The sequence below is a fragment of the Mustela nivalis genome (assembly GCF_964662115.1).
Source record: "Mustela nivalis genome assembly, chromosome: X".
NCBI classification, from domain to species: Eukaryota; Metazoa; Chordata; class Mammalia; order Carnivora; family Mustelidae; genus Mustela; species Mustela nivalis.
In genome coordinates this window covers 30,045,375-30,069,451 of record NC_139040.1, presented here as the reverse complement: position 1 = coordinate 30,069,451, position 24,077 = coordinate 30,045,375, and the positions used below count along the sequence as shown (strand labels likewise).

Genomic DNA, 24,077 nt, shown 5'->3' with positions numbered 1-24,077 from the left:
GAGGAGCCGTGGGGACAGCGGACCCTGCTGTCTTCACTTTTGCGTATGGGGATACAGACACCCACAGAGGGAAGGGAACAGATCCCATGATTCTCACTCCTGTCCTCTTTCCAGAATATATGACTGCATCATTACATATTTTCTCTCCTGATTATGATTTGTAAAGGTTGTTAGTTGGCATTTCTGGGGCCTGTAGCCAATTGGGTGTTAAGGGGACAGGTCCAGAGCCATACACGGTAGGGAAAGCCAGACCCAAATAAAACATTCACCCTGAAGGATCAGATCTGGAATGGGCAACTCGCTCGCACTGTTAAGTGTTGGCATTGTCCAAAGTTCTGTCCTTGGTCCTCTTTTCTTGTATTAAGAGTAGGCCTGTGGTCAAGGTTGGTCTCTGTGGCAAAATAATATGAACTCTGGATCAAAAACCTGTACCTGCATTTCTTAGGTTTTTTCTGCTGGTCTCTGAGGATAGCATATCCTCTCCTAGTCAACGCCAACCTTTTCACCCACCCGTCTCTTGACAATTCTTTATTCTTCCTTTATACTCTGCTACATTTGAAACCATCACAAAACCTCAGGTTTTTTTAAATGACTTTGTTTATTTGAGAGAGAGAGAGAGCATGGTGGGGGGAGGGTCAGAGGGAGAAGCAGACTCCCGCTGAGCAGAGAGCCTGATGCGGTACTTGATCCTGGGACTCCAGGATGATGACCTGAGCTGAAGGCAGAGGCTCAACGCACTGAGCCACCCATGCGCCCCCTCAGACAATTTTACCTGATGTCTCCCTTGTCAGCCAAGCCTCCTGAAGGAATGAATAGTCTATACGTGACGTCCCACTTCCTTCCTTTTTGTTCACCCCCACGCCAAACCTTTTAGTCGGTGTTTTGAGGAACTTTGTTTGGCAGCTTTCAACATCCTTCAGCCACTCACCTGCTGGCGCACTCTCCGTGGCTCTTCTTCTCCTGTTGTCCCACTCCTGTATTCCTCAAGGATCTTATTTGATAGTAGTTATATTTTGGTTAAATGGCCGGCTTCAGTCTCCTTCGAGGCTCTATTTCCCCACCCACAGCGTCTCAGGAAGGGACGGTGAAGCCTCGGGCCTGGCCACTAGGACTAGGGGTGGACATTTAGGCAGAGGGGATGCCTAGGAATATGGCAAGATGGAGGGAGGTGGCCGTTAGGAAACAGGGCTGAGAAGTTGCATAGACACGGAGGCTGAAGCTGTGATTCTGGCCACGTGAGTGTGGGCGAGTGACCTGAAGACGCTGCTGGGCAGGGAAGGGAGTGTGGAAGTCAAGTAAATGCTCCCAGAGAAGCAAGGAAGAGATCATGAGCCAAGGGAGAGGTGTGGAGTAGCAGAGGAGGAGGAGAGGGGAAGCCTCGTGGGATGGATCAGTGGGGCGAGGGGGAATGATGACAGAGAGCCCAGGAGAAGGTCCCCCAGACAACTTTCTAGATCCTGGGAGCTGCTCTTGTGCTTAGTACAGTAAACGAGTGATTCTTCTAGATCCTTGTGATAACCCTTTCTGGTACCTTGTTTTAGTAGATAATATTGTTTCTTGCGACCTTTACCCTAAGGTACCTCTTCTCCCACCAACTTCTTGAACTCTCCCTGAGTGATCTCATCCACTTTTTTTTTTTTTTTGAAGTTGATTTTAGTAATCTCTACATGCAACATGGGGCTCAAACTCACAACCCTGAGATCAAGAGTCACATGTCCTTTCGACTGAGCCAGCCAGGCACCCTCATCCGCTTGCTTCTACAGTTTAAAAAGTTTTTATTTCAGGTGCCTGGGCAGCTCAGTCATTAAGCGGCTGCTTTCGGCTCAGGTCATGATCCCAGGGTCCTGGGATCGAGCCCTGCTTCGGGCTCCCTGCTCAGCGGGCAGGCTGCTTCTCTCTCTCCCACTCACCTAGCTTGTGTTCCCTTTCTCTCTATGTCTCTCTGTCAAATAAATAAAGAAAATCTTAAGAAAAAAAATGTTTTTATTTTTATAATATGAAACATGTATATAGCTAAAAAAAAAAAGAGTACCAAAGGCTTATAATGAGAAGCAAAACTCCCTTTGCCTATCCCTTTCCTTCTTACCAGAAGCAATCACTCCTTGAAGTGTTCCTTACGGTGTTTACCTCAGTCATTTAAAAGAATATGATTATTGGGGTACCTGGGTGGCTCAGTCAGTTAAGCGTCTGCTTTCAGCTCAGGTTGTGAATTCAGGGTCCTGGGATCGAGCCCCACATAAGGCTCCCTGCTCAGTAGGGAGTCTGCTTCTCCCTCTCTCTCTCAAGTAAATAAATAAATCTCTAAAAAAGAGTATGATTATTAGCTTGCAATTTCTTTTTTTATTATTGTGGTAAAACATACATAGCACAAAATTTTCCATTTTGACCATTTGTTAAGTGTCAAGTTCAGTGGCACTAAGGACATTCATATTGTCATGCAACCATCACCACCATCCATCTCTAGAATTTCTTCCTCATTGGGAACTGAAATTCTGTGCCTGTTAAACGGTAACTTCCCATTCCCTTCCCTGCATGTCCCCAGCAACCACTATTCTAGTACCTGTCACTGTGAATTTGGACTTTGGTTCCTTTTTCAGACCGAATGATATTCTATTTTATACACACACACGTGGGCACGCACACATACACACACTGTATTTTGTTCTTCCATCTGTTCCATGATGGACATTTGAGCCGTCCACCTTTTGGCCGTTAGGAAAGTGCTGCTGTGAACACAAGTGTGTAAACACTTGCCCGAGTCCTTGCTTACACCCCTTCTGAATTTATACCCAGAAATGGAATTGTTGGATCGTTCAACAATTCCCCAATCTGCTTTTTTGAGGAACCACAATGCTGTTTCCACATTCTGTTTTCTTGACGCTTTTTAACCATCATCTACTGATTTTGTATTATGGTAAGTGAGGGACCATCCGCTCTTCACGTACTCTCTACCCCCACGTGCTGATGGCTTCCCGTCCTATTTCAAGCCCGGACTTTCCCCTGAGCCTCAGCCTTTAATATCCAAATGCTTGCTGGATGTCTCCGTGTAGATGTCCAGCTCAGTGTTTCTCAAAATGCTTGCCCCTGCCTCACCCCCAAACGTTCTCCTCTTCTGGCTTTTCTACTGTCCCCTACTTCAGGGAGTGTCACCGACACCTACCCAGTCACTCAAACAAGAAGCCTAGATGTTGTTACAGACCTGTTCCCCGACCTTACCATCCAAAGGATTCCAAAGGATCACCGAGACTTCCTGAGTTTACCTCTTCAATAGCTCTTGACTCCATTTTCTTTTCGCCCACTGGCACCGCTCTCGTTCGGACCTTCTTGTTCATTATCTCTTGACTGAGCCACTTGCAGCAGCCTCCGTATTTGCCCTCCTTTAGTCCTCCTGCAAATCGAGCTAAGCCTTTTTAGCCTCTCACATTGTCACTGAGTTTTCAGTGACCATCAGTAGCTTCCACTGACCCAAGATGGCTGCGGGTTGTCATCCTCACCCCGTCCTGTGCAATCTGCCGACTGGGTGGTCCATTCCAGAGACAACAGGGCTTCGACCCAGTTCTGCCAAACACATCTATTAGTGGTTAGACACAGTCCTACAACCTGTCCTCATGAGACCGTGAAGCCCCACGTGGGAGAGATTCACTGAGGCACATTTAGCAGTTCCCCAGTCGCTGCAGTTTAGCTAAGCTTGTGGTTAGGTCAGGCGATGGGATCTTCCATTAGGTGTCAGGACGCAGGACCAGTGGCTTCCTAGACCTAGAATGCCACTCTGGGCTCATCAGTTTCTTAGGTCCCCTTCATGCAAGGGCAGATGGTGGTACAGATCCATAAATCTAGAATACTTTTATTTTACCAATGAAAGTTTATTTCTAACATCCCTTGTATTAATGAACCAACACTCTCGTGCAGATTTAGGTAGATTGGTTGAAGCTTTCCAGTTCCGCTTCTGGAATGTATGTTCATAATTAGTCTTTCAGATGCACAGTGACCACGGCTGGAGTGTGCTCCTCATTGGGGTAGTTCCGATACTGACTGTCCCTATATACGTTATGTGCATGTATATATGCATGGGTATGTGTGTATCACACACTGTGCTGAGTATTTTTTTTTTTCTTAGAGAACGCACACATGCCCACACAAATAGCAGGGGAGGGGCAGAGGGAGGAGAGAGAGAATCTCAAGCAGATTGTGCTGAGTGTGGAGTCTGACGTGGGGCTTGATCTCATGCCTCTGAGGTCACGACCCTGAAACCAAGAGTCAGACGCTTAACCTATGATGCCACCCACGTGCCCTGGGCTGAGTATTTTTAATTTTAAATTTAATTTTAATTTTTAATTAAATTAAAATTTTAAAAAATATTTTATATATTTATTTGACAGACAGAGATCACAAGTAGGCAGAGAGGCAGGCAGAGAGAAAGAGGAAGCAGGCTCCCTGCTGAGCAGAGAGCCCGATGCGGGGCTTGATCCCAGGACCCTGGGACCATGACCTGAGCCGAAGGCAGAGGCTTTAACCCACTGAGCCACCCAGGTACCCCTAATTTAAGATTTTTAAAGTAAGTTTTAGACCATAGAACAAATCTCTCCTCCTATGTACATCTATTCATGCTGTGCCCCTGAATGAAACCCTTTATCTCCATGGTTCCATGGTCCATGTGAAATAAAGTCCAGATTCCTTCCAGTGATGTAGAAGGCCTTTCCAGAACCCTCCCCCACCTCTCTCCTTTCGGCACTTTATGCTCCCATCTAGAATTACCAAGCAGCGCGTATGTGAGCTCCCGCCCACGATGCTGGCTTGGGCTCACACTCTCCCCCTGCCCGGCCCACGTTCGCTGCTTCGCTTCACCTGGCTGACTCTTACTCATCTTCTGTGACTCAACCTAGGCATCAGCTCTTTCAAGAAGCGTGTCCTGTAATCCCATTCAGACTTAAGCTCATTTATCTTAACACATGTATAGTGCTTATTATGTGCAAGGAACTCTTCTAAGCACTTGGAATCCTCACTGTGGTTCTGGGAGTTAGATTCTATTATTATCCCTCTTTTCAGATGAGGAGACTGAGGCACGTGGAGGTTTAATGGGTCAAAGTTCCCGTAAGTGGTAAGTGGCGAAGCCAGACCGCAAACCCACACTGTCAGGTTTCCGACCATGAGGGTCAGAAAGCCGAATAGTCTGAGGCGGAGTGGGGTCGTGGTTAGATCACACAGTTTGGGATTCAATATGCCTGGGACTAAGTCCCACCTCTGCTGTGTACTAGCCTTGTGACCTTACGCAAACTTCATAACCTTGCTACATGCCCTTTTCCACATTGGTCAAGTGGGGCAAAGAACACCCCACAGTGCGATGGACAGAATGAAACAAGATGATCTAGGTAGAGCACCCTGCGGAGGGTCTCTCAGAATTAAAAAAAAAACAAACCCAACAACAAAAAACACACACAAACAAAAAAAACCTCTTGGTAATGCTTGACAGTTGCTACTAGCTATTATTATCTCTGTGTCTCTAGCAACTAGCCCCTGGGAAATAGATGCTGGAGGACTATTGTTGAACTGAACGAGTATGGAAATCTTTAGACAGACCTTGGTATCTAAAGTAGACATGACTTCAGAAATGGTCCCCTGTTGTTAAGCGGGAAGTGCCACCTCACTTTGCTAGGATGCCCGGGAAGAGTTTTACCTCCAAAGAGTAGCTAGCCCTGTAGCTCTTCAGTTAGTAACTAGCAAGCATATGGTGCTGGTCTTTGCCACCATTCATTTTAACGTAGCTAAAGCTCACTACAAGAGAGCTCATCACTTCCAAGTGGGTCTTGTCCTCCTAAACCATTTCCCCATCCTTTAAAATGAAAGAGAACCCATTTCGTTTCCTTTCCTCAGAACAAGGGCTTCAAAACTCCCCCTGGGGCCATTGAGTCTCATGGGTCACTGGCCTTTTCAGTTCTGGAATTCCCATGCACATTTCCTTCCCAGCATGCCAGGGCTTTGATCCCTTCTGCTATAAATTTCCCTTGTCAACTGGATGAAAAATACAGTTATCAGACATGCCCAGGTCAGCTTTGGGTAGTGTAGTTTTGACCGAAAATGTCCCAGGGATCAATGAAGTACCTATCTTCTTATACCCAAGAGCAGTAGAAGATGCTGCTTGAAAATTTGGAATAGACATATGTGTCATATTCAGAGAATAACCACCCTACCCCCCAGAACACTAGGGTTAGGGTTAGGAAGCTCCTCAAGCAGAATTTCTTGGTTTACTTGGGGCTAAAGGGAGCCCTCATTGGGGTTCAGCAGGCCGATCTTTCTGTAATATCTGACCCCACTTTCCTTCATAAAGGAAGACAGCCCCGAGACCACGGATTCTTTTTTCCAAGAGGATCTCACAGACCCTCTAGGCTGACCTGGTTATCACCAGTGATTACTTCAGAATTTTAGATGGACAGACAAAGTTAAGAAGTTGACCTGAATTTCTATTCATCCTGGTCATAGTCTAGAATAATCTGGCTGTTTGATTAAACCTCTGATATTTTGGTATGTTTTCATTTTTCTCTTTTTTTCCCTCAAATCTGTTGTATAGAGCTACTACTGTTAATACTGTTTCAACACACACACACACACACACACACACATACACAAACACACAGCTAGTTGAGGGTTCTGGACTCTCAGGTGCTTGAGGATTTTAATGCAAGGGGATGATGACTGTGGTTTGGGTCTGGTCAGGAAGGGCTGCCTAGAGAAGGTGTCCTGTCAGGTTTGGTAGACTTCGGATAGTGAGGGCTTCTAGAGTTGAGGAAGAGGGTTGGACGGGAGTCAAAGCACACAGTACATCTAAGAAACTAGAGGCAAAGGCTTGTGGTCGTGGGCTCAGTGCAAAGCCTGGGATTCCTCTCCCTTTTTCTGTCCAGACAGTCAGAAACATGGAGGGTTCAGAAACACAGGTTGGAAATGCTCACCTCTCAGAAAGCACAGTGGGCGAGGGGTGAGGAGATAGGACTTCTGATCCTAGTTCTACCACTGATTTGTCCCATAATGGCAGGCAGGTCATGTAAACCTTTCTCAGACCATTTCCTTGTCAGGTAACGTAGAGATAAATAGATAATCAGACTACTACTAGTGGGAGGCTTAGGTGAAACTTGTAAGTATCCATCAGATGTCAGTTACTAAGAGACTGTTAATAAATAAAAGGTAGATACAGTGGGAAGAGAGGCCATCTTGTCAGTTGGCCTCTTACTGGATATTAAATACTACCCACTCAGGGATGCCAAGGAATCGGATACAGAGAAGAGAAAAGGATTGTTTTTAACAGATGAAGAAACCAGAGTTCAGAGAGTTTAAACCACTCCCCAGTTGTTGAGCAGGGACTGGGCCAAGGCCAAATACGAACAGTGTCACTGCTTTGCTCTAAGAACCCATATCTGTATGTCTTCAGAATGCCCAGTAGGAGTGACCCTGTTGGTGAGAATTGTAGGGATATTGGAAAACTATGAGGGTACTATTTTGGAGGTGGACAGCTGATCTCAGATACAAATAGTTCAGTCTCTTTGTGTGCCTTAATCCATGCTGATCTCTGGGTGAATTGCTAGGCCCTTCCCCTACTGGTGGGTACTACCTGTAATCCTTTTTTTTTTTTTTAACTGACACACAGTCTAATAAAAATAAATTTATTTTGTGTACTATTTTGTACAAGCTTATAAATTTTAATCCCAGTATCCACAAGCTCTATGTCATTCCTTTTGAGCCTAACTTGCTAGAGGGAACTGAGAGCTGCTCATGTGGAAACAGGAGGTCAGGTCCCTTCCAAGTAGGAAATACTGTTGTAGGAAGTGCCAGGAGAGAGAAAGCCAGCGGAAGGAGAGTGAGCAGGGCAGAAATCTGCATTCTGGTGGGATCAGTGAAGAGAAAGGGAACTGAGGATTTATGTAAGGTTTGTGTAAGAGGCCATGTCAGCAGGTGCAGAGAGAGAGAGCGAGCGAGCAGAGCACCCACCGGAGCCTGGTAACCGTGTCAGAGTGCTGCTGGGCCTCTACTTGGCCCTCAGAGCCGCTCCGGCCCTCTTCCTCATCTCTCTGTCAGCCACCAGCCATCTCAGCTCCCACAGAAACTTGGCCAAGAGGTAGAGAAAGATAAAGAATCATTCAAATCGCCCTTCCAGACCTGTTCACTCCAGAACATCTCTCCACTTGGATCTTGCCATCACTCCACAAACACTGGGACAGACAGCTTTCTCTTCCGTGCTCTTTAGCCAACGCTCAACAGGATCGTCACAAGAAGTTGCTGGTAACTTTTTTCTTTTAAGATTATTTATTTATTTATTTATTTGACAGAGTGAGAGAGAGAGAGAGAGAGAGAGCGTGCACAAGTAGGCAGAGAAGCAGGCAGAGGGAAAGGGAGAAGCAGGCTCCTCGCTGAACAGAGTAACCAGCCCGATGCGGGGCTCCATCCCAGGACCCTGGGATCCTGATCTGAGCCGAAGGCAGATGCTTAACCAGCGGAGCCACCCAGGTGCCCTACTGGTAACCTTTCTAAGAACAGATTTGATCAGTGTCTTCATGGTATTACAAAATGTCAAGGTAGACATTTAAAACTTGATAGTAATCCAAAAAGGAATTTAAGTCAATCTTATGACTTTGTTGCAGAGGTTCTAGGCTTCCTCTTGTAATGGAAGTTATTTATTTATTTATTTATTTTAAAGATTTATATTTTTATTTGAGAGAGAGAGCACAAGCGGGGGAGGGGGTGTGGAGATACAAGTGGCAGAGGGAGACGAAGGCTCCCCGCTGAGCAGAGAGCCCGGTGTGGGGCTCGATCCCAGGACCCTGGGGTCCTAACCTGAGCTGAAGGCAGATATGTAACCAGCTGAACCACTCAGATGCCCAAGACAGAATGTTGGGGTTTTTCTTTTGTTCTTGTTGTTTTTTTTTTTTTAAATATTTTATTTATCTGAGATGGCGTGAGAGAGCGAGAAAGAATGAGAGGGGTAAGGGGCAGAGGGGGAAGGAGACCCTGAGCTGAAGCCAGATTCTTAACTCACTGAGCCACCCAGGCACCCCGGATGGAAGGTTTTAAAGCAGCTGTTTTCTGGGGTGCCTAGGTGGCTCCGTTGGTTAAGCATCTGACTCTTGATTTCAGCTCAAGTGCCATGTTGGGCTTCCCACTCAGTGGGGGTCTCTTGACCTTCCCCTTCTCCCCCACCCCTGCTCATGCTTGTTCCCTCTCTCTTTCTCTCTAAAAAATAAAATAAAGCAAATAACCCCCCAAATTCTACTTCCTTCACCTCCTCAAATCTAACCCTCATATCAGAGAATTCTGAGTATCCTTTGTGTTAGCACTGGTGTCTGAAGGCCAGTCCCTCTTACACCTTGGTTGGATGAAGTTGATGGTGGAAATTCACATTTGTATGTTAATATGTGACTTTAGTCAGAGTCTGGAGATGACCTGCTATTAATAATTTGGCATATGGGGGTGCCTGGGTGGCTCATTCATTAAGCATCTGCCTTTGGCTTTGGTCATGATCTCAGGGTCCTGGGATCAAATCCCACAACGGGCTCTCTGCTCAGCAGGAAAGCCTGCTTCTCCCTCTCCCACTCCCCCAGCTTGTGTTCCCTCTCTCACTGTGTTTCTCTATCAAATAAATAAATAAAATCTTTAAAAAATAATTTGGCATATGAAAAAACAAAATGCTTTTAATCTAACGAAGAGAGAGGCACTAGAATTCAGCCTCATCTTCAACCCCATGAATGTGTATTTTACATAAAACCAGACAGATTTTCTTAACAACATTAATAATGTACTATTATAACATAATTGCAATATTATACCAGAAGCATTATCCACGCTAAGTACTCTCCAATTTAGAATGAGTGAATAACCTTCAAGAGAAGCGTATCCATTTTCTTCAGCTAAATAATCCCTAAGTTCAAAAGGTAAAATGAATACTTCTTACACAAAATGCACCCTGTATGTGGGAGTAGAATTTTGATAGGACTTTATGAGCTCAGAGCGCCTGGCAGGCTCTGTTGGTAAAGCACACAACTCTTGATCTTGAAGTAGTAAGTTTAAGTCCCACATTGGGTGTAGCAAGTACTTAAAAATAAAATCTTTAAAAAAGAAATTTGTGAGCTCCCTGCTAGTGGATTTAAAAACCTCCTTGGCCATCTCCTGGCAACTGAGGCTACTATGCCCCCTTCCACTGTGGGGCCAAGACATAGTGTCTGCGAAATTATATACCCATTAAGGTAACCCTTGTTTTGTCCTGTCCTATTTTAGTGCATGGCGCCCAAGGTCACCCTGGATGCTGACAAGCAACTAACAGATGGGGAGAGAGGAAGAGTGGAAAAGGCACGTGGCCTTCTGAGATTGGCCTGAGTGTGGCACATGCCCCTTCCACCAACATTCCGCTGGTGAGGACTTGGGGGCGATCCCTTCGTGATCTAACCACAATCCCATACCACCTTGAACACTATTCAGCTTTCTGACCCTCATGGTGAAGTGACAGGCACATCCCCAAAGAGACAGTTTCAAACCATTATGCTCAGTGCTAAGATCAAGGTATTCTTAGGGTGCTGTGGGAATATGGAGCACGGGCCTTCGAGAAGCAGCACAGCATATGCCTTTCTAAGAGCACAGACTCTGGAACCTGACATTGTGGGTTTGCGGTCTGGCTTTGCCACTTATCAAGTATGTGAACTTTCACCCTGGAAACAGCAGTGCCTTCCTATAGCACCAGCTCGATTTGGTTGGCAGTTCCCATCACTTAGAAGAATGGCCTTCCTAGGCTTCATCAGAGACAATGCCACTGGTCTATGCCTCCTTCTTGAAAGTCTGAGCCCTAGCATACAGGGACCCTCCTCCAAGAACAGAGATCCCAGCAGCAGCTAGCAAGGATCTCCTTCCCAGAAGTCGGAGTTTCAACTCCATGGAGACCCTCCCCCAAGTTTTAGTAATTATGAATTCTCCTCTTCCCCCCATGGCCCCCCAGTCTGGGAATGCTGGCTGCTTCCTGAAGTTTTTACCTCTGGGACACCTTACAGCAGCACTGTCTAATAGAAATATATGTGAATCACACACCGATCTTTAATTTTCTAGTAGCTACACTAAAAGGGTAAAAAGAAATGGTGAGATTAATTTCAACAGTATATTGTATTTAACCCAATGTATCTGATCTGCTGCATTTCAATATGTAATCACTATAAAAATGATTAGCTATTTTTATATGAATTCTTTGAGATCAGGTGTATATTTTACACTGACAGCATACTTCAATTTGGATGATAAATTTTCACCAGAAATACTTGATCCATATTTTGATTTCATAAAATTTACAGTTGAAGATGTAGATTTACATTTTTTAAGTCATTCTTAATATACTTAGAAGTTTGCCAATAACTGAATTGAGTATCAATTTGTAACTCTTTCAAAAAATATTTTACCTATTAATTTGATATAAAGAGAGAGAGCAAGCAAGCAGGGGGAGAAGCAGCTTCCTGTGGAGCAGGGATCCTGATGCAGGACTTGAACCCAGGACCCCAGGATCATGAGCTGAGCTGAAGGCAGACGCTTAACCAACTGAACCACTCAGGCGTCCCAATTTGTAACTTTTTATTTTGAAATGAGAAGTTGAAAAAATGCTGCAGAGAGTTTCCATGTACCTACCCCACAGCTCCCCCACATTGGTAACATCTTTCCTAACTCTAACTTTCACAACCCAAATCAGAAAATTAATCGGCACGATACAGGGAACTACACTAGAGGTCTTAGTCACTTTTACATGTATTTATGTTTTTTTTTAAAGATTTATTTATTTATTTTAAAGGAAGGGGTGAAGGGCAGGGGGAGAGAAGAGAGACAATTCCAAGCAGACTCTGTGCTGAGCGTGGAGCCTGACGTGGGCCTCGATCTCACGACCCTGAGATCACAACCTGAGCTGAAACCAGGAGTCAGACGCTCAAGTGACTGTGCACCCCCTCTCCCAGGCGCCCCTTCGCGCACTTATATGTTGTGTGCCTTTGTGACTGTATGGCACTTTGTCACTTGTGTAGATCTGTTTGATGGCCACCACCACAACCGTGAGACCAAACTGCCCCTTCACTGCAGAGGGAGTTCCTCATGCTGCCCCTTCAGGCCTGAACCCCTGGTAACCCAGTAGGTGTTCTTTGTCTTTACAGTCTAGAACATGTTGAAATTGGCTATTGCACTCGGCGCAGTACCCTTAAGATCCATCCATGTTGTCTGGTGTAAGAGTGCTCTGTTCCTTTTTAGTGCTGAGTAGTATTCTACAGTATGAATGGACCATAGTGTGTTTAACTGTTCACCTATTGAAGGACATTTACTGGGTATGTTTTCAGTTATTGGCTGTACAGATAAAAGCTGCCAGGAACATTTGAGTATGGTTTTGGTGGGGGCAGGCATACGTTTTGATTTCTGCGGGCCGAATGCCCGGGAGTGTGATCACTGAGCATACGATAACTCTGTGTGTAATTGCCAGAGTGCTTTCCAGAGTGGCCCGACCATTGTGCGTTCTTACCAACAACGAAAGAGAGAAGTCCATTTGTTGGCATCTTTGTCAGCACATGGTGTGATCTGTGTTCTTTATTTTAACCCTTTGAATCAGTAAGTAGCAGCATCGCATTGTGGTTCCAATTTGCATTCGCCTAATGGCTCGTGATGCTGAACCTTCCTTCATGCACTGATTTGCTGTCTGTCTGTCATTTGGGGGGAAGTATCTGTTAAGTCTTCCCCATTTAAAAATTGGGTGGTTGTTTTCTTACAGTTGAGTTTTGAGAATTCTTTATATATCCTGGATACGAATCCTTTATAAAAAGGTATAATTTGCAAATACATTCTCCCAGTGTGTAGCTTGTCTTTTTATCCTCTTAACAGGGTCTTTCACAGAATGAAAGGTTTTCATTTCGATGAAGTTCAATCTATCCATCTTTTCTTTTATGTCTCACTTTTGGTGTTATGCCTAAGAACTCTTTACTTAATGCTAGGTCATGAAAATTTTCTCCTACATCTTTTTCTGAAATATTATAATTTTGCTTTTAAATCTGTGATCCAGTTTGAGTTAACTTTTATGTAAGGAATGAGGTTGAGACATAGGTTTGTTATTCTGTTTTTGCCTCTGCATATCTCATTTTCCCAGCACCACTGATTGAAAAAAAAAAAAGAACCTATTTTGGGGTCCCACGACCACTCAGGGTCAGTGTTTCACTGGATAGACCCACCAGACCAACTGCAGGCTTTACTTACAACTAAGGTTTATTACAGCGAAAGATTCCACAAGCCATAGGAAAACTACGCATGGGACAGAGTTCGGAGAGGTCGGGCACAGATTTCCCCATCCGAAGCCACACAGAATGTGCATTCTCTGTAGCAGGCAGCTGCAGGGCCAAGGGCAGAACAGCTCTGCCCAGGGAAGCCTGTGCCTGTCTCAGGATCTGAGATTTTTATGTACAGGGGAATGGCTCTGTCATGGCAATCTGGGGACTCGGGCTGCAGAAGCAGAGGCATGACCTACAATTTACCTGAGTGTTGTTTTTGTTTTGTTTTGTTTTGTTTTGTTTTTAAATATTTTATTTATTTGAGGGAGAGAGAGAGAGAGCACGCGTACACAAGAGCATGAGCTGGGTAAAGGAGGAGGAGTGGGAGACGGAGAAGCAGACTCCCCACTGAGCAAGGAGCCTGATATGGACTCCCTCCAAGGACTCTGGGATCGTGACCCAAACTGAAGACAGATGCTTAACCAATTGAGCCACCCTGGCATCCAGTTTATCTGAGTCTTAGCAGAACTCCTTGGGATCCACTGAGAACATGAGAGGATGGGAGGCACATTTGTTCTGGAATCGTCCTTTCTGACACATGGGACGAGGAGCGTACGTATGGGACGAGGAGCGTACGTTGCCAGTACCTTCAGCTACTCTGCCTTTCATTCTCTGCATGAGTAATAAACTGTCTGAACCTAATGACAGCTCATTGTGTCTTTATTGGTTGAATCTGTGAGGCCTTACTTAACCTTTCCTCACACACCATCGAATGGCTTTTTCGCCTTTATCAAAAACAGTTTCATTGGCATATGAATGACATACAATAAATCGCACGTATTTAAAGCTTACAATTTCCGGCTTGGCTCGTGCAGACACCTATGAAACTCTCACTGCAATCAGGATACTGATCACAACCAAGGACACTTGGAAACTTTGGGCTGTGTTCAGCATCTTGATTATGGTGTTGGTTTCACAGGTGTATACCTATGCCAGACCAGAAATTATACACTGTGATACCCAGGCAAATACACCAATTGGGCAAAATAGAGAAATCGGAAATATATTCACAAATATAGACAGCTGGTTTTTTACATAGACAAAAAGGCAATTCATCAGAAAACTAACAACCTGTTCAGCAAATGGTGCTAGAACTATTAGATATTTATCTGCAGGAGGAAAAAAAAGCAACTTGAATCCATACTTTGCCCCATCCCCCAAATTAACTCAAAATGGATCATAGAATTAAATATAAAAGCTGAAACTGTAAAAGTCCTCCAAGAAAATACAGGAGAAAAATCTTCATGACCTTGAGCTAGGCAATGATTTCTTAGATATGACACCAAAAACACAATACATTAGAAATGAATTGATAAATTAGACTTCATGAACATATAAAACTTTGGCTCCTTCAAAGACACTGTTAAGACAATGAGAAGGTAATTCACAGACTGGGAGAAAATATTTGCAAAGCATATACCTGATAAAAGATTTGCATCCCGAATATGTAAAATACTCCAAAAGCCCAATAAGAAGAAAATGAACAAGCCAGTCAATATAAAATGGGCAAGAGATTTGAACAGGCATTTCACTGAAGACATACAGATGGCACAGAAGCACATGGAAAGACATTCAACACCATTGGTCACTAGGTAGATAAATGCAAATTAAAAACCACAATGAAATAACACTACACACCAAACAGAAGAGCTAAAATGAAAAAGAATGGCCATAGCAAGTGTTGCCGAGGATGCCAATAAAGCTGAGCTCTCTTACATAGCTGGTGGTGATGTCAGTGGTACCACTTTGTAAACAATTTGGTGAGGGGTTTTTGTTTATTTTTATTTTTTGTTTTTTTTTAAAGATTTTGTTTATTTATTTGAGAGAGGAAGAAAGAGAGAGCACAGCAGGGGAGAGAGACAGAGGGAGAAGCAGGCTTCCTGCTGAGCAGGGACCCCCACACACACACCCCACCCCAACCCAACCCAGGACTCAATCCCAGGACCCTGGGATCATGACTTGCGCTAAAAGCAGATGCTTAACCAACTGAACCACCCAGGCGCCCCAGTTTGGTGGTGGTTTAAATAGTTAAACATGTACTATGAAATGATTTAGCCATTATTCTCCTAGATGTTCACCCAAGACAAAAGAACGCATGCATCCACAGAAAGTCTTGTACACAGAAGTTCATAGAAGCTTTATTTGCAATAGCTAAAAAGTGGGAACAAGCCAAACATCTGTCAGCGGTGAACGGATAAACAAATAGGTGAATGGACCAATCAAACTTACCAAGTACTGTCACAATTATAGTGTGCAGTCTATGCCTGACGCATGAATAAAGTAAAAACCTCTATTTAGATTTTCTTTAGTTTCTCCCAGCCGTACTTTATATTTTTCACTGTACAGATTTTGCCTATCTTTTGTTTGATTTATCATTTAATATTTTATGTGTTATTGTTTTTTTAAATGCTTTTAAAAAAAAGATTTTATTTATTTATTTGACAGAGAGAGATCACAAGTAGGCAGAGAGACAGGCAGAGGGGCAGGGGAAGCAGGCTTCCCCTTGAGCAGAAAGCCTGATGCAGGGCTCCATCCCAGGACCCTGAGATCATGACCTGAGCCACCTCAGTGGGCTTAACCCACTGAGCCACCCAGGCCCCCCTATTTTAGGTACTAATGTAAATGATATTTTAAAATTCCAGTTCATTGGTTCAGTTGTTCAGTATAATGGTTTTCAGTGTAAAAAAAAAAAAAGTATGTATTAATGGCATAGCCTACAACTTTACTGAACTCGCATGTTAGTTCTAGAAGCTTATTTTAGATTTCAGCCAGTTTTCTGTATACGAACAGGTAATCTGCAAGTAAAGAAGATCATACTTCTTTACAATTTAGGTGACTTTTACGCATTTTTTGCCTGATCGCTCTAGCCAGACCTTCCAGGACAGTGCTGAATGCCCTTCTGTGGCTAATGATCTAGGGAAAGCATTCGGGCTTTCGCCACTAAGTGTGATATTAGGTGGAGGTTTTGCATAGATGCCCTTTATCAGGTTGGTGACGTTTCCTTCTATTTCTAGTTTGCTCAGAGCTATTATCAGTAATGAACGTAGGATTTTATCACATGATGACTCTCTCTCTATTGAGATGATCCTATGGCCTTTCTCCGTTTCTTTGCTACTATGGTGCATTATATTGATTTATTGTTGAATGTATATCAAACTTGCATTCCTGACAAAGACCACACTTGCAAATGGTATATTATTCTTTTTACATATTGCTGCATTCAATTTGCTAAAATTTTATTTCTGGTCTTTGCCTCTGTGTGAATGAAGGATATTAGCATGCAGTTTTACTTATTTAATTTTTATTTAAATAATGTTATTTACTTTGGTATCAGGGTAATGCTGTCTTCATGGAATGAATTAGAAGTATTCCTCCCTTTAATTTTCTGGAAGAAGGTGGATGAAATTGACAACTATTTCTATTTTGGGCGTTTATAAGAAATCCCCAGTGAAAACCTCTGGGCCTGGAGTTTACATTGTGAAGAGTTTTATAATTGCAAATTCAGTGTCTCTAATAAGCTTAGGACTATTCATGTTATATGTATCTTTTTGAATGAGCTTTGATAGTTTGTGTCTTTTAAGCAATTAGTCCATTTCATCTGAGTCCTCAAATCTCTTGACTTCTATAAATCCTTTCATAATATTTCTTTCTTATCCTCTCAAATTTGTAGAATCTGCTGTGCCATCTTCTTTATCATTTCTGATGTTATTAATTTGTGTTTTCTCTTTTGCCTGATCTGCCCAGCCAGAGTTTTATTAACTCTGCTCATTATCTGGAAGAACCAACTTTTAGGATCATAGAGCTTCTCTGTTTAGTTTCTGCTTTCTGTCTCATTGATTTCTGCTGCTTCTTACTTTGGGTTTCGTCTGATTTAGTTTGTTTGGTTTCTTAAGATAGAAGCCGACATCAATGATCTGAACTCTTTCTTTTCTTACCTATGCATTCAGTGCTATAAATTTCCCTCCACATACTTATTTCGAGGTATCTGACACATTTGGATACATTATGGTCTCGTTTTCATTTAGTGAAAAATACGATGTCCCTTTTGATTTTTTTCTTTGACACGTGTTATGTCTGAATGTGTTATTATTTAGTTACCAGATATCTTGGGGAGTGTCCAGATCTCTTATTAAAATCTAATTTAATTCTCTTGATGTCAGGACACATACTAAGTATGACCCAGTATGCTTTTTGCTCTGTGTATTTTGAAACTTGAAGCTTCATGATTAGGTGCATAAGCATTCAGATCGTTTTATCCTCTTGACCAATTGACCCCTTTATTATTATCATCCTGGGTAATACTGTGTGGTTGGAAATATCCTTGCTTGTTATTAACATAGCCATCTGTCTTTCCTGCATCTGGTTATTAGTTAGCTAGGTTTATTAGTTTACTGTGGCTGCCATAAAAAAGTACCAAAATCTTGTTGACTTAGAACAAAATACTTATTCTCCTACAGTTCTGGAAGTGAGAATTCTAAAATCAAGGAAAAGACAGTACTGCATCCCCGAGGCTCTAGGGAAGAAACCAGTCCTCGCCTCTTTCTGCTTCTGGTGTCAGCATTCTTTGGCTTGTGACTACATCTCTTCCTGTGTTTTATCTTCATATTGCTTTTTCTGTGTGTGTCTTATCTCCCTCTATGTGTCTCTTAGAAGGGTATGTGTGATTGCATTTAGGGCTCCCCTGGATAAACTCCTTTTCTCAAAACCCTTGAGTTAAATCATACCTTTTGCCAAATAAGGTGATATTCACAGGTTCTGGGGATTAGAACATGGACGTATCTTTGGGGACACCATTCAGCCTACTACACAAGGTATATCTTTTCCTATTGTTTTATTTATTTTTAAAGATTTTATTTATTTATTTGAGACAGAGTGTACACAGTAAGAGGGGCAGTGGACAGAGGGAGAGGGAGAAGTAGGCTCCCCACTGAGCAGGGAGCTTGATATGGGGCTCGATCCCAGGACCCCAGGATCATGACCTTGATCGACTGAGCCGCCCAGGTGCCCCTCCCATCTTTTTATTTTCAACTTATTTGTATGTTTATAGTTCAAGTCTATTGTGAACAGAATACACTTGTGTCTTATGTTTTTTATCCAGTCTGACAGTGCTTTCCTTTTAATTGAGGTGTATGGTAGATAATAATAGACCCCCCAAAGATGTCCACATTTTTATCCTGTGAACCTGTACAATATTAAGCTAACATGGCAAAAGGGCCATTGCACATGTGCTAAGTTAAGAATTTTGATATGGGAAGCGTATCCCGGCTTATTGGGGTGGGCACAATGGAATCGCAAAGTCTACAGAGACAAAGGCCAGAGGGTCAGAGGGAGAAGGAGAGGTAATGACAGAGCAGAGGTTGGAGTCGTGTGCTCTGAATATGTGGAAGGGGCCATGAGCTAAGGGATGCAGGCAGCCTCTGGACGTTGTTAAAAGGAAGGAAACTGATTCTCCCCTAGAGCCTCTGGAAAGAATGGAGATCTGCTGACACTTGGATTTTTAGCTCAGTGAGACCCGTGTCAGATTTCTGACCTGACGAACTAACTATAAGGTGATGTACGTTGTTGTAAGCCATTAAGTTAGTGGTAACTTGTTATAGCAGCAGTAGAAAAGTCACATAAGGTGCTTAGATCATTTATATTTAATGTGATTATTGATATAATTAGGTTTAAATCTTTCATCTTGCTGTTTGTTTTCTCTCTGGGTCATCTGTAGTTCGTTTTTTCCCCTGCCTTCTGTGGGATTACTTGAATGTTTTCATTTTTATTTTTATTTTGTTTGTTGGCTATCATTCTTGGTTTTTTAATTTTAGTGATTGCTTCACAGTTTAGAATACAGAGCTTTAATTTATCATCATCTACCTTTAAGTGATATCCTATCACTTTACAAATAATGTAAAAACTTTACAATAGTGTGCCTCTACTTCCCCCTTGGTCTTTATACTACAGCTTTTTAAGAAAGAGTCACCTATTTATTTGAGGGAGAGAGAGAGAAAATGCGTGAGCAGGGGCACAGGGAGAGGGAGAAGCAGACTCCCCAGTGAGCATGGAGCCTGACATGGGACTTGACTGCAGGACCTATGAGATCATGACCTGAGCCAAAACTAAGAGTTGGGGGCTTAACCAACTGAGCCACCCAGGCGTCCCTGTTCTATAGTTTTCATATAATTTACTTATGCATAAGTTGTAAAGCCCACAATACATTTTTATTATTTTTGTTTATAGTCAATTATCTCTTAAAGAGATTCAGGAAATAGGAAAAATATCTTATATATTTACTCATAAAGTTTCTGTTTGTAATATTCTTTATTACTTTGTATAGATCCACATATTTTTATCTGGTTTCATTTTCTTTCTGCTTAAAGGATATCCCTCAATATTTATTACAATTCAGGTCTGCTGGTGATGACTTTTTTAATTTGGACATCAATCTTGTATTCCCATGGTCACCTCTATAGATTTTTTTTTAAAGATTTTATTTATTTATTTGACAGAGAGAGAGATCACAAGTAGGCAGAGAGGCTGGCAGGAGAGAGAGAAGGAAGCAGGCTTCCCGCTGAGCAGCGAACCCGATGTGGGGCTCAATCTCAGGACCCTGAGATCATGACCTGAGCCGAAGGCAGAGGCTTAACCCACTGAGCCACCCAGGTGCCCCAATGATGACTTTTTAAATCTTATGTATGTCTAAATCTTATGTATATCTTTATTTCACTTTTGCTTTTTGTTTTACTTTTGCTTTTATTAAATTTTTAAAAATCATGATAAAATACGTATAACTTCAAATTTGCCATCGAAGCCATTTTAAGTGCACAGTTCAGTGACATTAATCCTCACTGGCCATCTCTAGAACTCTTTTCACCTTGTAAAACTGAAACTCTAGGGCTCCTGGGTCCTCAATCAGTTAAGCGTCTGCCTTTAGCTCTGGTCATGGTCCCAGGGACCTGAGATCGAGTCCCATAGTGGGATCCCTGCTCAGCAGGGAAGTCTGCTTCTCCCTCTGTCCCTCCCCCTGCTCATGTTCTCTCTCTCTCTCTCTCTCTCTCTCTCTCTCTCAAATAAATAAATAAATAAATAAATAAAATCTTTTAAAAAGAAACCCTGAAACTCTATACCCATGAAATAATTCCACTTTTTTCCTCTCCCTCAGCCTCCAGCAACCACCATTTTCCTCTCTATTTCTATAAATTTGACTATCCTAGTACCTCATATAAGTAAGACTATACAGTATTTGTATTTATAATAAATCCCCGCTGGTCCAATTGCTCACGCAGTGTTTGCTCCCGGTCAGACCCTGGCCGACACATCTGTTCAGACAATTTCATCCTCAAGGTAGCACGGCGATCGTACTGAGAATCCCTGTGACGTGGGTTCAGCTGTCACTTCCTAGCTGTCCGAGCCAATAACTTAATATCTCTAATCCTCAGAATATTACCAGGTAAAAATGGAGAGAGTAATACCCACTACCCAGAGTTCTTTTGTGAGGAGCTATGAGAACACCAGACACACTACAGGTGTTCAAGACACACTATTTCGTTTCAGCCATTTCTTTACCAGCGTCCTCTGGGCACTTTGATCTATCCGTCTCAGCAACAGCCTCCCGGAGTATTTTCTCCTCCTCCGCATCTATCCCACACTGTCCTGTGGCCCTTTCTCTGGGCATTCAACAAATGCTTATCTTTTTTAAAAAAAGATTTTATTTTTATTTATTTGACAGAGAAATCACAAGTAGGCAAAGAGGTGGACAGAGAGAGGGGGGAAGCAAGCTCTCTGCTGGGCAGAGAGCCTGATGCGGGGCTGGATCCCAGGACCCTGAGATCATGACCCAAGCCGAAGGCAGAGGCTTAACCCACTGAGCCACCCAGGCACCCCAACAAATGCTTATCTTAAAAAGTAACCAAAGCTCATTGTGAGTGAGTTATGGTGGCTTAGAATGTTCCGGAAGAGGAAAAGCAATGGATGTATCTTTGGTGCCATGGTAGGGTCAATAAAAGGACACGCTAGTGGGGACGGACAACGTTTGGTTGCCCCAACCTAGCCCGCAGAGCCATGTCTGCATGGCTCCACCGTGAAGGAGGTCTGAGTCGACTCTCCCGGAATGAGATTACTTTCTCTGTAGCTCCTTCAGCAAGGGCCTGGTGTGTCCACCTACTCAGGATCGTTTCGCTCTCAAATCCCAGGAAAGCCTGTTCTTCCCAGGCAGCAACCCATGCCTGAGGCCTTCCCTAAGCCTTGCCTCAGCTTCCTCTTGACGTGTTCTGTTTCTTGCTCTCTCCTAGAGGATGAGGGCGACAGAGAAGAGGACCTTCAAACTCTTGCTTCAGCCCACGACCAGGCTATTGTACTTCTCACCATCTGTCGCCATTTCTAAGCACTGAGCCCCACTGTGTCAGACAGTACTTCCCCATCCCCTAAGCCCTCCCCACCCCCGCCAAGGACACTGTTGTGTGATCCCTGGGTAGCTTGGCTTTCAAGGGAAGGTAAGCCACAGAAGAGAATGACCCCTTCTTGGATTACTGTATCTCCCACTCATGGTTCCAGGTTACTGTCCTTGAACTTGATATTCGAGAAAACTATAAGCCTTTACCAGGACAGCCGTTCCTCTCCATGCGTGGGTTGTTCTCTCTTAGCTTGGCTCACCGGAAATGAAGAAAACAAGCTATTTTTTTTTTTAAGTTACTGAGACTCGATATTAAAAATTCACTCCTTTCTCTGTTTCTCAAATGGTCATCGTGTCCCTGCAGCGTACGAGGAGTTTCTGACAGTGTCCTCCTTAGCATACCGGTTTGCTTTCTGATCATTCCATCAGCCCAACTCTGGGGAAACCTGAAAACCTCTACGTGGTTCAGTTACAAAAGCAAACAAGCCACATAGAGTCGGGCAACTTCTAAATGACCATCAGCAAATCTTTCCAGGTTGCCCTGAAAGGCAAACACAACTCGAATCCCAGGTGTGAACATAAAATAATGTGGTTATCGCCTTCTGAAAAGGAACCCAGGAGGGTAGGGGTGAGCTTGTCCAAGGACATCGTCTCCTAGTTAGGGGCGTCACCTTCCCAGTCTGTGCCCTGGTTCTTTTCCGTGTGGCCACAGCTACTTATCTTTTAAAATTCGACCTCATCTCCTCCTTTAGGAAGCTGGCCCTCGCCCCATGTCTGGGTTGGAGGCCGCTCTTCTGGGCACCCTGGGCGTCCCATGCTTACATTGGTCAAAGCACTTACCACACTGATTGTCTCCCTTCCCTGGCTGAGGGCTCCCTGAGAGTTGGAAGATGTCCCTGTGATCCTGTATCCCTGGGGCCAGGCACTTCCAGGACTAGTTGCTCAGTAGCTGTTGGTTAGTCAACTAAAAAATGTCTGTGCATCATAGTTTGGGACTATGTTCTACCATGGCCAGTCTTTCTTCTTTTAGTAGAGAATGCAATTTTCAGAAAAACGAATGTCACTCGGAAACATGTTGGGCACATAAGGTATTCACCAAACTGAGTAACACTGTCTTTATTTATTTTTTAATAAGATTTTATTTAGTTATTTGACAGAGAGATCACAAGTAGAGAGGCAGGCAGAGTGAGATGGGGGAGCAGGCTCCCCACTGAGCAGAGAGCCCAATGTGGGGACCCAGGACCCTGAGATCATGACCCGAGCTGAAGGCAGAGGCTCAACCCACTGAGACACCCAGGTGCCCCCACTGTCTTGATTTAAAGAGGAGGGGTCGTCATAACAGATTCACTGCTTTCCTTCTGTGGCTCGTACAGGCACCTTACTTCTGTGGCTTGTATAGGCTCTCAAAACGATTCCAAAGAAGGAATTCACAAAAGGTTTTGAGCAGCAGAAGCTTCCCAGGACAGTAACTTTGAAATCTACATTCACTGAGACGTTTAAGGTCCAATATGCGTTTAGAGAAAAAAGATCCAACAAATAAGCATTTGTGTTGAAAATTACTGAAGGCCTGCTCTAGGGAGTGGGGCATATCGTTTAGAGGTTAAGAGCGTTACTCTGGAGCTGGACTGTTTGGGTTCAAATCCCGGCTCTGCACCTAACTTAGCTCCATAGTCTCTGACGCATTACTCAGCCCACTGGTACCCCAACATAGAGTCATTGGGGGGGATTAATTGTGTTAATCTTTATTAATTGTGTTTACTTTATGGGTAAAGTGCTTAGCATATAGGGCCAACTGTCGCAGTGCAAGAAACATCTGAGACAGGGAGGAGTCTGGTAGCCATAAGCATCTCAGCGTAGTTCTAGAAGCTCTGAATGCCCTCCACGCGATTCAAAACATTGTGTCCTGAGACTATGAGTGTCAGTACAACCAGATGCTTGGTATTCATGGTAGTGAGAACAGAAGGACCTGAGACTAGAGATAATATTCTTCCTCTAAAATTCTTACTTTTTTTTTTTTTTTTTTACAAAGAAATGGTATGTGCTGTTAATGCTTGTGAAAGAATTCAGTGTTCCTCATTTCACTTGGAATAGAAGCTAGCATGGACAGATAATTCATAGACCCTTATAATCAATATGTCTCTCTCCCTCAAAAAAAATTTGGGGGGGGGGGCGCTCCTGGGTGGCTCAGCCCTTAAGCGTCTGCCTTTGGCTCAGGTCATGATCCCAGGGTCCAGGGATCAAGCCCCACATCGGGCTCCCTGCTCCACACAGAGCCTGCTCCTCCCTCTCCCACCACCCCTCTCCTGCTTGTATTTCCTCTCCTGCTGGATCTCTCTCTGTCAAAGAAATAAAAATCTTTAAAAAAAAAAAAGTTGGTTCCGATTTCAAAAACT

At 43.5% G+C, this 24,077-nt stretch overlaps 1 protein-coding gene across 1 annotated transcript in view; it reads left to right on the top strand.

Moving 5' to 3' along the window:
• LOC309855868 (uncharacterized protein) overlaps positions 1-24,077 on the top strand; it is a gene marked incomplete at its 5' end in the record, with an annotated part of 86,830 nt that overhangs the window by 44,674 nt on the left and 18,079 nt on the right. The window contains one exon of the mRNA XM_082716508.1: positions 10,258-10,391. The remainder of the gene's footprint in view (positions 1-10,257; positions 10,392-24,077) is intronic.